A 14,439-nucleotide genomic window follows, 5' to 3' on the forward strand; every position below is an offset into this window, starting at 1 on the left:
AGCAAAAGAAAAACATGCATTAGTTTGGTAGAATCACAACAGAGCAGTAGCCCCCTTATATGCTTGGATTTGGTTGAATGTATCTCTGAAATAATTTCTAAGTGGGAGAGCTTTAAATTGAGGGCACAAATCTCTTGAATTTTAGTAATGTTTTAGTTCATTTTTGGGTGCAGTATGCTTTCTTGTTATTACAAGAAAAGAATTCAAGTTCAATCAGTGGAGTGAACAAAGCATTCCTTTTTATTTCCGTGAAAGTCACTGTAAAGGTGGAGAAAAATCTGTTGTAAAAGTAATAGGTAAATATTTTGAAATCTCCAGGGATCAAAATATATACCTTGATTTTGGGATTGAGCAATCCAAGTAAACATGACTCTATTCTTCCATTTTTTTAGGGTGCTGGGCATGTGGAAAAGGTATTATGTAAATCTGAAAATTACTACCAAATTCCAGTTTATTATCCTTTTGCTTCTCAAAAACCTCCCTGGTACCTGACCTTAAAACTATCACAATAATGGGATATTTGGTTCCATGGAGTTTGAGGCTTACTGCTTCATTAGCTCTGTGACCAGACTCCTGAATGAGTGACACATTTCAAAGAATATTAAAACTTTCAGCTACTCCTCCTAGTTTCAATTCTTATATGAAACTTGGTGGATTTTTTTTTTCATCAACCCTCCCAAGGAGTACTACTGTATTCTGAAGAGCTTTAGGCCAAATAGACTTTGGGGGAAAAGTCAGTACAATGCTCTTTCACACCATAATTGTACAGAATGGTGAAAGTTGGTAAGTAAATATTTTTATATTTTTGGTTGCAGAGAGTAATGTCAGATAACACAATTTTCTAACTCAGTTGTTACACAGCTGCACACCAATATGCATTTATTCCTTGACAAGAAATGTTACTGCCTAGGGTTCTCCTTTAGTGGAACTGCCATTATCTTGCCAAAACCTTTCCATTAAACATTCATTTATAGTTCATTATTGAATTAAGAAATATGTGGAAACCCCACATGTAGCTTAGCTCCTGTGTGAGCTAACTCACACTTAGGAAAGCTCACTTTTATATATTGGAGTTGTGCAGAGCAAGTTCCCAGCCTTCTGTCCAATTAAAAGTTGGCTATTATTATTTTAATTTATTGTGGCTTGCTGATGTGGTTCTTGCAATGCCTCTGCAGTTATTACTAAGTAGAGAGGAATTGCTACTTCTATCTCCAGTTTACATTTTTATAAAAGAGCAAAAGGTATTTGTTCATGTGCACAGTGCACAGTTTAATTTCCCTCTTTTGTATTTTTATATTGATACAGTTTGTAATGAATGCAGAGTGTCATTCAGTGGCAAAGAGGCCTGCACCATGGAGCCTGTCACAAATGTCCTTCTGAATAAAGAAAGCTTCAAGGGACAACAATTTGTGCGAACAAAAGGTACTTTTTGGTTTTCCTGCCAGAATGGAAACATCTGCTTTCATTAAAATGGAATTTTCATACCACTTTAGCCTTCTGGATTCAATATCCTATAGCATATAGTAGGATTCACATAAGAAAGGTGCATCTGATGGATTTGTAGTCCAAAGATTAAAGGAGATTAAGAAATTAAAGACTTTTTCCACTAAATTTGAATGTCTCAGAAGTGAGAATAAGCTCTAAAGTCTATTGAGGCGAGTTTTATATTTTTGTAATTCTGACTTCAATGTTTATTCAATAAAATGTTGTGCCAGTTTGTATAGGCAAATTAGCTACTCCCAGGATCTAAAGTGGGTCCCTTTGGAGTGCTGTTCATTCTTTCCTTAGCTATCATTAGACTAGAGTACAAAATTATTGTACCAATATTGTATTACTACATAATACTACCACTAAGTAACCTGTAATAAGTTCCTTTCCAAAGTGCCTCGTCCTTAAGAAATAGTCCAGTCCTATTGTAAAAGATAAACTTATAATTATGTAAAATATTCAAATTTCTAGCATTAGAATATCTTTGTAATATTTCTCCCATGTAAAAATTTACGTAAGCCTTATTTGAGGAAGGGTTATATATTTTCAGTGGTTGTCAGTGAGGAGCATTTAGACTCAGATTACAAAAATCCAAAAGGTTTAGGCAGGAGACATGTTGAAATTCAAAATATGGTGCAGAAATCAAGCAGGAAAAGTAACGAAAGGGAGTTCAAGGTGTAACATTTTCAGGGAGAATGCTGTAAATGGGACCACAAAATACAAAGTGATTTTAATATTTGTTTGGATGTCTAAGTGTTCTCTATAAATCGTTTTTTCAAAAGTGTAGAATTTCAATCTTCATTTCTACTAAAATCATTTGTCTGTGGTATATGTTTGTTGAAAATACAATTTTATAATTGCTGGATTTTTAAGGGCAGTGGGTTTTCTGGAGAAAATGAAAAATCATGCCAAGTTAGTGCAACATTAGAAAACAATGTTAAACTAGTTGTGTAATGGACTTCAGCAGGGAGTTAGCAATTTTAGACTTAAATCTCCCCAAAAGTAGAGTAGGGTTGTGGGGGAATGTGGTTTATGTATTGTGTTGGAGCTTCAAGCACACTGGCTGTATGGATTGAAGTGCAATTGGTGACTGCATGGTAGTGAATGAGAGCGAGAACCTCCCAGGGTTTGTTTGCTCTGAGGCAAACATCCTAAGTTGTTATGGTAGAGTCTGATTTTAACTCTGTGGCATTCCTGTAGAACCACCTTTTAAATTTCCACCATGTAAATTATGAGGGTTAAATAAATGCTAATATTTGATAAGCAGGAATGATCATTTTGATTTACTTTGCTTCTTGAATTCGATGGAATGAGAATCTAGTTTAGCCCTCCTGATTGTAACAAAGCTCCCAGGTTGTTTTGGGTAAAACATTTGGTTCATGGTGACTAGTCATAGACTCATAAAATGTGGTCTGAAGTAACTGCAGTATCTATATTTTGCGAGGGCCATTGACTTTTTTGACCTACACTGTTCTCAGTCATTACAGCATTCAGTTCACAGCTTGTCAAACTGGAAAATGTTGTGGACTTCTGAGTCACTTGCAGGATACATGGTCAGTAAGTACTCTATAAGTCTTGTTAGCTCAGTGACCAGAGGTATGACTTCCTCATCCTCCTCCGCAGGAGAGACTGTTTGGGTCGTCACCTCTTCAGCCTCACTTTTCACTTTATAAGATTATGTTGCTCATGCCTTAGTATTCTGATGATTCCTCCCGGGACTCGGTCAGTATGTGTTCTCTCCGTGTAACTAGCTGTGTTGATGATTCCAAGAACCAAACTTTTTTTTTCTCTTAAGTGATGTAGTCCTAAAGATGCTTTCATTTGCTTCTAGGATGAGTAGAAAATAATTAATGAAGTTCCCACTGGGCTGAAATCTAAAAGCAGCTATTGGAGTCATGAAGGTTGTCATTAGGGATTTAAAGAGGATTTTTTTTTTTGGTCTTTATTAATTGGAGTCTTTGCCGAGATCATTTTATGAAGGTGGGATTATTTGTTGGGTCAGCTGTAGAACTGGTTTAGCTGGGTATTCATAAATTAACAGGTTTTATAAACTCATACATTCTAAAGAATGCTTTAAAGATAGAAAATAGGCTTTAGAGATCCAAGTGTATCTTTCAAGTATACTCAGTTTTCCTATAACATGGGGTCGATATTTTGAAGAATCCTGCCTTAAGAAAAACCTGCATCAAAATATCCACCCTATTGCTGTCACTCCTCGAAGACGTCTAACATTTCTTCTGGTCCTGTGTTGCATTATATCCAAACGTGATATCAGAAGACCATTCCCTAATTCTGCCATTGTATTCCAGCCACAACACAGTGCAAAAAGATGTTCTGGCAGAACTGAATATGTTTTATTGATAAGGATAAATTCTGACACAGTATTTTGAGTTTCACCAAAGGTCATTGATCAATTTTCTGTCACTATTCCTTTGAAAAGAGATGCCTCACAAAAACTATTCTTTTCTGAATCAAATATTTCTGTTCTCTATTTAAAGTTGTCATTATTAAGTGAAAAGCTATGTGCCCAGGTGGCTAGAGACATTTGAAGGACCAACCACCCCATTCATCCTGTGCTCTCATAAAAACAAATGAAGTAAACAAGGGCTTTGGGAATGGAGAGATCAAAGTATTACAAGAACGGTTAGGACTTTTTTTACCTCTTTTCATGGGTCACCAGGCTGCATATCATGGTTGCAGAGAAAAATTGGATTTTCAGGTTTCAAGGATAAAAATACGTAAAAGTGATGCATTGTGGTAGCCAGATAATCCATAGTACGGAATGGGAGTTTAAAAGAATGAGGGTGTCCGTGTTCCTACAGGGAATCTTGTTCACTAGTTAATGTCTATGGACCTTTTTCTATTAGTGAAAAGCGAGTACATTCTTCATTTTTGGAGATGCAGTTAAACAGATACTTACTTCCATTTACTGCATCTTCAAAAACAAGTATTTGTTCCCTTCTCACTGGCAGGATCTTGCCCTATATTTTAAAAAAAGATGTTGAAGTTTTCATGAGAATAGGAGTTCTATAAATATCAAGAACCATTGCTCACAATCATACCTGTGTGAGGATGGCAAATGCAAATAAAGACTACTGGGTTATTTGCATTTTCAATTTTTTTCCATTTATTTTCAATTTTTACCAAGACTATTACTTGAATTTCCAGGTTCCTGAGAGTAACTATTTTTTTTCTTCCTAGGAAACAGACTCTCACAGCTACAGTGTTTTAAAATGAAGAACTCATTCTTCAACCAGTTGAAGCCCTGGAATTGAATGTCACTAGCACAGTTCTGAATGATATGTTTATATTCAGTATCCGTGGCATGCAATTCTTAGAGGAAAGGAGAATATAATAAAATCCCAGTGAAACATAATTAGAACTGCTTGTTGATGTCATATGCTGCTTGCTGATTTAGCCGAAGCAACTGCTGCCTCTGCTTAGACACAGAGAATAGTTGTCATTACACTGTTAGGATCTTCATAGTTTAGCAGGTTTCACAGTCAGTGTGAAAGATGCTGAGAGTGGTTTAGATTAGATGGCTAAGGGTGAGGCACCTCATGGAAAAGTGTGAAGCACCTCGTGTTACTGAACTATTTTTGCACACCAGGGATGCTGCATTTAAATTCTTGGATCAAGGAAGATCCAGTTAGGAACTTCCATTTTCTAAATCAACCCATTTTTGTTTATTCCAGTGTGTCAGGTTGGGTTAGGAATTCATCTAGCATTGGATAAATATTCTGTCATTTTTTCATCCAACTTGGTAGTATTCACATGGCTGTTATCTAAGATTAAAACCAGCCGAAAATTGCCTGATGTAGAGCGTTACTTTTCCATTTTAGTTGTGAAGTGCTGTTCTGTTGAATTCTTCAGAAAAGAACATTTGGAAATGCTCTGGCATTAAAAAAAAGAAGCACAATATCACTTACAGCTTTTATTCCTGCTGCAGAGTTGGAAAGGAATTAAGAAGAGGTTTTAATATTAATTAGACTGATAACAAAGTTTATTTTTAAAATAGTTTGCAGAGGGGGCCGGAATCCTGGTGTCTTTCTTTTGAATATTTTATCCTAATGTCCCAAGAAATCTTTTGGGTATCAGGTATGTGTATACTTGCTAGGCATAAGAAAAGAAATGGGAAGGGTTCAATCTATCTGGTATTTGTCTATGTGAGACCAGGCAGAGGGCATTTTTACTTACAGTTTGGATAATAAAGGAGATGATATCCTGCAGAATCCGAACTGAGTGCCCAATTCTGAGGCAAAAACTCAGAGCAGATTTCTGCAGAGTGCAAGCACAGAGTATTTCCTGAGATCGCCTTTAAAAATTCTTCTAGAATTATTCCATTTATGTAAACACATCTCTGCATCACTTTATTTGGGAGGATCAGGTGTCCCATTTTAGGATGTTTGACCAGTACTCTGAAAAATTCAACCACTAGCTCATCAGACTGTCCCCCTCTTCAATTTTTATAATCTGTCACCCACATTCAGATAATATTTTCTTTTAATGAGTGGTAATGAAAAATCTGTTGAACTGCAGCATCACAGGCAGCATGGAAAGGCCAAAGATATAGAAATTGAAATCTGGCAGAAATCACTGTGATAGGGAGGTTAAAAATTGAATGAAGAAGGGAGAGTTACACTTTAGATTCTGGTTTAAAATGCAAGTGAATTGTAAAGCATATCACATTTCCTTCAGTTCTTAGGTAAAGTGGTTGGTTTACCAAATTGAAAACACCCCCTTACAAGACAAACCTCAGACTTCAAATGCTACATTTATTTCCTTAAGGGGAAATGCCTGCACAGAATGTGAAAATACCTGATTTTTAATAATAATAACAATAGTGGTATTTGATAAGCACTTTCTGGGTGTAACACTGTACTGAGCACTGGAATAAGAATAATAATTAATAATTATGGTATTTATTAAGTGCTTATTTACTATGTTCCAGCTACTCTTCTAAGCACTGGGGTAAATAGGAGATAATCGGGTTGGACAGGGTCCCTGACCTACATAGGGCTCGTGGTCCTAATCCCATTTTACAGATGAGGGAACTGAGGCCTGGAGAAGTGAAGTGACTTTCCCAGAGTCACACAGCAGACAAGTGGTGGAGTCAGGATTAGAACCCATGACCTCTGACTCCCAGGCCCGTGCTCTATCCACTAGACATGACAATACATGACAATCAGGTCCCACAGGGGGCTCACAGTCTAAGTAGAAGTGAGAACAGACACTGAATCCCCATTCTGTAGATGAGAGAACTGAGGCACTTAGAATTTAAGTAATTTGTCCAAGGTCACAAAGCAGTATGTGGCAGAGCTGGGGTGAAAACACAGATCTTCTGACTGCTAGGTCAGGGCTCTCTACACTATTTCTGTATGCACTAATCAAAGAAGCTTGCAGGGACTACAATCCTCTAGAAAGAAAATTCTAATTTTAGTTTTATCCTTCTATGAATTCCACCCTGACTACAGGGGGACATGAAATTCATAGCAGAAATTTTAATGACAAATTGTAGTTTTAAAATGATCAGATGTAGTATATTAAAATAAACTGATAACTCACTTCAAATTCTGCATATAGATACCTATTCAAAGGTTATTTCCAGAATAGAAAGAGTAGTTAGACATTTTGTACCCTATTTCAATGAGAAAATTAATCCATATATTACCGCGAATAGATGCAAGGATGCTCTTAGGAAGATGAAAGAATTGTCTGGCCAAATAATAGGTTTAAAGGCACTGTTTAATTTGAATGCTTCCTTGATTTTTCAAAATTTCCCCCCACTATGTCAAACATAATGGTATTTTAGGGTGAATTATACTGTGACATATATAATGGCCTCTGTTTTACATAATAATGGTAATGATGGCCAGGATAATTCCTGGGAAGCAGCAATTTATTCTCTATCATCTATTGTCCTGGGCAGGTGCCAGCTTTGTAGAGGGAAGGTTAAGGTTTGGATTTTTTTGTCATTTTTGTTGTTGGGTTTTGTTTTGTTTTTCAGTAAAAGTTTTTTGGGGGGATTTTTCTTGGAACTATGACTCCACAAGAGAAGCAACGTTCATTTTTCAAAACTAAGTGGAAATTACAGTGGCCCCTTAAATTTTAGTCCCTGCTTCGAGTCCACCACTGCCTGAGGTTGAGGGAACAGGTTGCCTCAATCCCCAGTACATGAACTATCAAGGATCCTTTTTTTGTAAACTGTATACAATTAATGGGCCCAAATTAAATTGGCTAGATTGTTAATGAACTTTGAATATGAAATAATAACACATACATCAGGAATGCCTGGAAAGCACAAGGCTGTTAAAGAATGTCATTTGCTCTTTTCAATCCAAAGCTTTTACCTATCAAGATTTTTTATTAGGTCATTCAGTTACAATTGATATGCTACTGGAAGAACAAAGGAACATATTGATTTTATCTAAATTGGATCAATACCATATTACTTGAGGATTGTACACTAAATGACTGAGCAAGCTATTCCTAGGGAATTCACTTTCTTAAAATTAAAACTATAATAATAAGTAGGTATTCCTTATTTATCTAGGATGATTTCACCTATAAAACATTATAGGGAGCAGGGACATTAGATAAGACACTTTTACAATGTCTTTTTTACATTGTACTAGTAATAGCATTTTAAAGTTTTACTAGAAATGACCATTCACCCTGCAGTTTGTTTCCTGCTTTCTTTTGGACCTCATGCTAATAATGATGATGGTATTTGTTAGTTGCTTACTATGCATCAAGCACTGTTTTAAGTGCAGGGATAGATACAAGCTAAGCAGGTTGGACACGCCTGTTCAACTTGCTCTCTCCTGTCTCTCTGGAAACTTTAGTTGTTGTTGGGGGAGAAAGGATTTATGACTGAAAGTTCGTGTCTGTCATGACCTTGATCTTTCTGAAAACCTTGGGCCTATTGTTTTAGTGGTATTTGTTAAATCCTTATTATGTTTTAAACAGGTACATTTGTGGAAACTGGGTTTCCTATGTCCAAGTTAAAATCCCTCTGATGGGGATTTTGTTAGTTTCTCCAAGTAGTCCTTAGGCTTTCACTTCATTCTGTTACATAGAGGCCCCTTGAAAATTGAAAGGTTAGTAAGGCAGAATAAACACCAATCAGTGGTATTTACTGGGTAGTTACTGGGTATAGAGAACTGTGTTAAGCTCTTGGGGATGAAGAGTAGAGTTGGTAGGCACAATCCCTGCCCTTAAAGATATCTAGCAATCAATCAATCAACCGATCATCTCTGTTGAGTGTTTACTGTGTGCAGAGCACAGTACTAAGTGCTTGGGAGAGTACAGTGTAACAGAATTGGTAGACACATTCCCTGCCCAGCAGAGGAGTCTCCAATAATGAAAGTTGATGAGGTATTTAACAAAGTGGCACGGGACCTATTCCTGAAAGGCAGGTTAATGATCTTTTTGCTCCAATTAACTGTTGGGGCTGAAAACATTTTCCTGCTATATCTAAAAAAAAAAAAACAAAAAAAACCCCAAACAATTCCAGTGCTATCGTCTAAAATGTCTCAATGGAGTAGTCTGTAAGAAATCTAAATCTGGACATACTAGCTCTTTCTCAAATGATGAAATGGGGCAGTACTTTTGTGGAGACAGCTTTTTTTTTTTCACACTCCACAGGGCAGTTTTAAACAAGTGAGAATTTGGACTGCTCCCTTAGTAAATAATGAATCTGCCCTATGCCTGATGGTTTGTGAGTTGTCAATCCAGTGTTTCTATTGATAGTCTACACAAGCAAAATTAAATGGAGATATAAGATAATTATCTGAAAAATTCAGAAACCCCTGCCCCTGCTAAGAGGGACAAAAAAGAAGTTAAATAGGTGAAATTAATTATCCAGATTGGTTATTTTTGCCAGGCAAGTTCACCAAATGTTTGCTTGATGCTCATTTGCATAAATAAGTCCAAACGGTGTGCTAGGCTTCAATTTTTTCCCTTCAAAAATTTCAGGTGAATCCATCACTTCCCCACTGGTCCCTTTGAAAAGGAAATTGACATTGATAGGAGAGGGACTATCAGCATCCTCAAGGCAGTTTCATTTTGCAAAATTTAGAGTGTTAATTCTGCAGGCTGCGAAGAATAAGAAGTAGAATAGAAAATTGAAAATTTCTCCTTTGAATCTTGTTTCTGATTATCTTGTATGTTTTCTTCCTTTGAGTCTTTAAAGATGGTACCTTTCTGGTCGACTTGAATTTCATCATTTGTTCAAACTGAATTCTCATTATTTTTGGTCAAATTTTGCTGAAGTGAGTATTCCAGGGTTCTTTCTTCCTTATTGGAAAGTTATTTTATGATTTGAGTTTTTAATTGTTTGATCCTTTCAGGAATACCCTATCAGACATTGGGCTCTCATTTTGTGGGAAACCTGGGATTGTTTATACATAGTACCTAAACTGTCACATTTCTTCCTAGAAAAAATAATTATATGTCACCAAAAATGTTTAAAAAAAGTCTGGATTCACCTGACTTACAAACTTGAACATTATTTTCATTACAAACCTATAGCAAAATTGCTTGCATAATTTAAACAAATTGAATTTGAACTAATTTTAACAGAATCGCATGTTAATATTCCTTGTTTTCATGTACCAACTAAAGTATTCTTTACCACAGCAAGAACTAGAGAATTAAGATATTGTGACATTTTCTCCCTAGTGAAAATTGATGAAAAATTAGTAATTTACCAAAATATATTTTGAAAGATATTGAGGTATTCTGTGTCAGCAAAATGACACGCTCTGCACTGAGTACTGTTAATGGAAACTTAGTGTATTTAGGACACAATGTTTTCGATCATTGACAGAGAAAGTGTAATTGCAGAAATTGGCAACTTATTTTGGTGGAATTTAAAGGTCTATATTTGTTAACAATTCAGAATAGTGTACTGATCTTCTTTGTGGCCTGTCTTCCCATACTACACATATGTTGTCATGAATCAATGTTCTAAAATAGATTTTGATATTGGGAAAGACTTTCTAAATTGAATAACATAAATCCACTTGGAATATGATATATAAATACAGATGTAATGTTCCTTTTTAGAGTTTTGTTTCTTTTTATGGTTCTTTCCTATTATACCAATCAGGTAAACTGAAAATTTTTGAAAGACAATAATCTCCTTTAGTTTTCCAATTCCACATCTTCAAAGGGATGTCATTTGCAACATAAAAAACATTTAATTATTTAAGTAATTTTAAATTTAATTATTTAAAGGGACAAGATATTAGAATGTCAACAGGTGACATGAAAAAGTCTACACAATAAATACCATTTACTTTTAAAGGACTCATTTTGTACATTGTCCACTGCCCAGTTATTTTTGCTGCTTTGTATTTTTTCCTTTAATTTAATTTTTTTAATTCTAAAAAAGTATTGATTATAACTTAGTGGTGCAATATACTTCACTGATGATGCAGATGGACAGTAACGATTGAATAATTAGTGCTTTAATTCAATTGCAAGTTTTAGTCACTGGTCAGTAATTATTTTACCATTGTCATAAAACTATCCTTGTTAAATTCACTTATCTCCTGTATGAATGTGTGTGGTAAGTTCTGAAGCACCATTTTTTTCTCCACTGAAATAACACTACCATACAAGGACAACCCAATATAACATTAATAGTAAATTCTCCATTTTTTGTACTTGAATTGAGTTTGTGGATTTTCTAGGCCACTTGCTTCTCCTTCTCTCACCTGCTGCCTTCTTTTGGCTATTTCACTATCACCTCCACCAGTGGGATTGCAGGGGCAGGGAGAGGCGGTGAACTCAAAACGTAAACACTGTTGCTTTTAAGTGAGAAAGATGATGACAACTGATGATTAAAATGAAATTTTGGGATTATAATGATGGTCACAGTGACATTTATTAAGTGCCTACTATGTGTTAAGCACTAGAGTAGATACATAATCAGATCTGACACAGTCTAAGAGGGAAAGTGACCAGGAATTGATATTCCCATTTTACAGATGATGAAACTGAAGCACAGAGAAATTAAGTGACTTGCCCAAGGTCACGCAGCAGGTAAGCAGCAGTGCCAGAAATAGAACTCATGTCTCCTGACTTCTGACTTATACTCTTTCCATTAGGCCATGTCACCTCCCAGATTTTAGTGGTTCATATTATCCAATATGAGAAATCAATGATTGTCTAAAGAATTGAAACACCAAATTTAGAATAACAAAATAACATCCATTTTAATCAGTGTCACTTCCCAGGATTGCCTCTCTCTTAACCTTAGAGTCAAGGTCAGGTGATTTCCTCCCAAAAAGTACCAGGTGTTATTAAAGCAAGTTTTAAGAAGTTTTATTGTGCCACACAAATGTAAACCCAGAGATTGTCTAAAAGAACGACATATTGTAAAAGGGATGGGGTTGTGATGGAGAACAGGTGATTTATGAGCTGACTGTTATGAGCTGACTGTCCTGGATGCAAGAGAATACATGAAATGATTAGTTAATTCAACTCTCAGGAGTTGTTTTAATACAATCTAGAGATACCTCCCAGTGGAGATCCCATGGTGTATGTGCTAGGCTGAAAAAAAACCTCCTCAGGATAAAATGACATACCTGCAGCCTAGATATATTTTTTCCAGACATGCCCAGCATATTATTGTCTCTACATTTTCTTAATCGGTCGATTCTGGTTAATTTTTGTCACTTTCCACACATGGGATACTTTGATAAAAATTCTTCCTTTTCCAGTCACCTTTTTATGATGTAAAGGAACATATTATTTTTAGGTCCCTTGCTAATGGCCAACCGCATTTAAAAATATATTTTGGAAATAGAAGAGCTCCATGAGAAACAGTATGATTTTTTGATTTTTTTTTATGGAAACAATTTTTAAATGTTTTGTAGGCTTTTGTGTTGTGCCTTTAAAACTGCGAATCTCATGAAACAATTGATTTAGTCCTTTTCTGTTGATGGGTATTTTGTAGGCATCTAAAATGAGTTTTTCTTTAGTTACTGAAATGTTTGACTTTGGAGAATATTTATTCTTTAGAGAATATTTTAATGCATAAGTAGAATCAGGAAGAAAAATATCATTGTTTTGAAAAACAATATACAATGGTGATTAAAGATAAAGCCCAAGGAAAGTTTGTGATGATTGTGCCATTTTATACTGAATCATTTTCATAATGATTCCAGTGCGGAGACACATGTAAAGGATATTATTCATTTACTCTTTGGTGCAGATTAGTAACAATTCATCATTATAAATGTATCAATACTTTAATAGTGTATAATGACATGATAGTGTTTGTGTATTCAAATCTCAAAAATAATTTCAGAAGATGAATTGATTTAAAAGGAAGCTGCCAAGCAGTGCTATAGATTAGACTGGATATTTCTCTCTCGTGTGTCTTGCTCAACTTGCTGCTTACATAGGGGAATTTGACCACTCCACACATCTCCAAATCCTGATTCTGTTCTCACCCTCAAGGAAACTTGTGACAGTTGGTAGTCTATGATCTCATTATACAGATATCAGCAGAATAGAAAGGTGGTCCTTATCTCTATAGAAGTTCATCTTTCCATTTTAAGATATACTTCTCCCTTCTTTGTAGGAAGGGGGAAAGTAGGGTACATGGATGCTTAAATTAATTTAGTTAGGAGAAAAACATGACATAAATATAAAATTATGTTATCAAGATTAAATATTTTGAGATTACAGTGAGCATTGGTCTGCCTCTAAATTATTCCTTGGAATGGTGATTCCTGTTCTTGAAGAACAATTTGTCAGCACATGTCTTCTGGTAGAGCTTTCGGCTTTGACATATTTTTTTAAGAAAAACAAAACCAAAAAAAAAAAGGGTACTGCTCCCATAGCACCGTATCAGTTGAGAATATTTATCCCGTTTCTTCCCAGAGAGGTCCAAAACGTATTATGAGGTCTGAAAACTTTGACTCTTCAAATTTTGAACTCTTTCCTATTTTTTATAACTTTTCTATCCTGTGCTGACATTTGAGACTGGCTGGTTTAGTTAACGTCTGTAATCATAGCAACTCCCGTAGGGGTAAAAAGAGGAGAAAATATTAATGGATTTTCTATTTCAAAGGTCTGATGTTTGAGGATAGTGGGGAAAGCTTGCCTAATGTTAGAGTTTCTCAAATTTGGGGATGTCTGGGAGTCTGAAGAGATGTCAGATAACGAAATTGTGAAATTTCCAACTGCTGCACTGTGGGAGCTGCAGCCTAACTTAAAAAATAAACAGTTCTTCTCCCCCTCCTTCCACCTTTTTTCCCAAGGCTACCATTTCTGTTGTTGATTGTTAATATTTATTGAGTCCCTTTTGTGCATTTATCTCTCATTCCATCTCATTTCATCCCACCTATCTATACCCTCTCCTGACCTAAATGAAGGAAAGGTATTATTAATAATATCTCCATTTTGTCCATCTGGAGACACGCCGAACTTGTACATTTTGGGCTTTGGGTGGGAGAGAGGTTTTGTGGGACTGGGTGCATTAGTAAATTCAGGGAATTTATAAGAAGAAAAAGTTTGAAATCCACTTTCTTATGCTTTTATGCTTCCATTTGGTACTTTCAGTACCACAGTGAAGGTACTCACAGTACATTCAAGTGACTATAAGTCAAGGGTCCTTCATCCAAATGGAGGCTCAGTATAGCCGGTAGCTAAATATTTGCTTTTAAGAAAGTGATTGCTAAATGCAATTTAGCCAAACTCTGTATGTATTCAGATCGTTACATAACTCTTTAAATGTATACGGCACTGGAACTGATCCAGTTATGCCAAGTAATCTAGTAGTTAGACTGGGCTTGTACCAGTGGCTTTTGCTCCAGGTGATGTGGAGTTATTTAATTTCCCTCGTCTCAGTTATTTAGCTGATGCATGGATCCAATCAAACCTACCTCACAAGAATGCTGAGAATCCTTATGAGTTATTGTTTGTAAAACGCGT

This window comes from Ornithorhynchus anatinus, chromosome 3, assembly GCF_004115215.2.
Source record: "Ornithorhynchus anatinus isolate Pmale09 chromosome 3, mOrnAna1.pri.v4, whole genome shotgun sequence".
NCBI classification, from domain to species: domain Eukaryota; kingdom Metazoa; phylum Chordata; class Mammalia; order Monotremata; family Ornithorhynchidae; genus Ornithorhynchus; species Ornithorhynchus anatinus.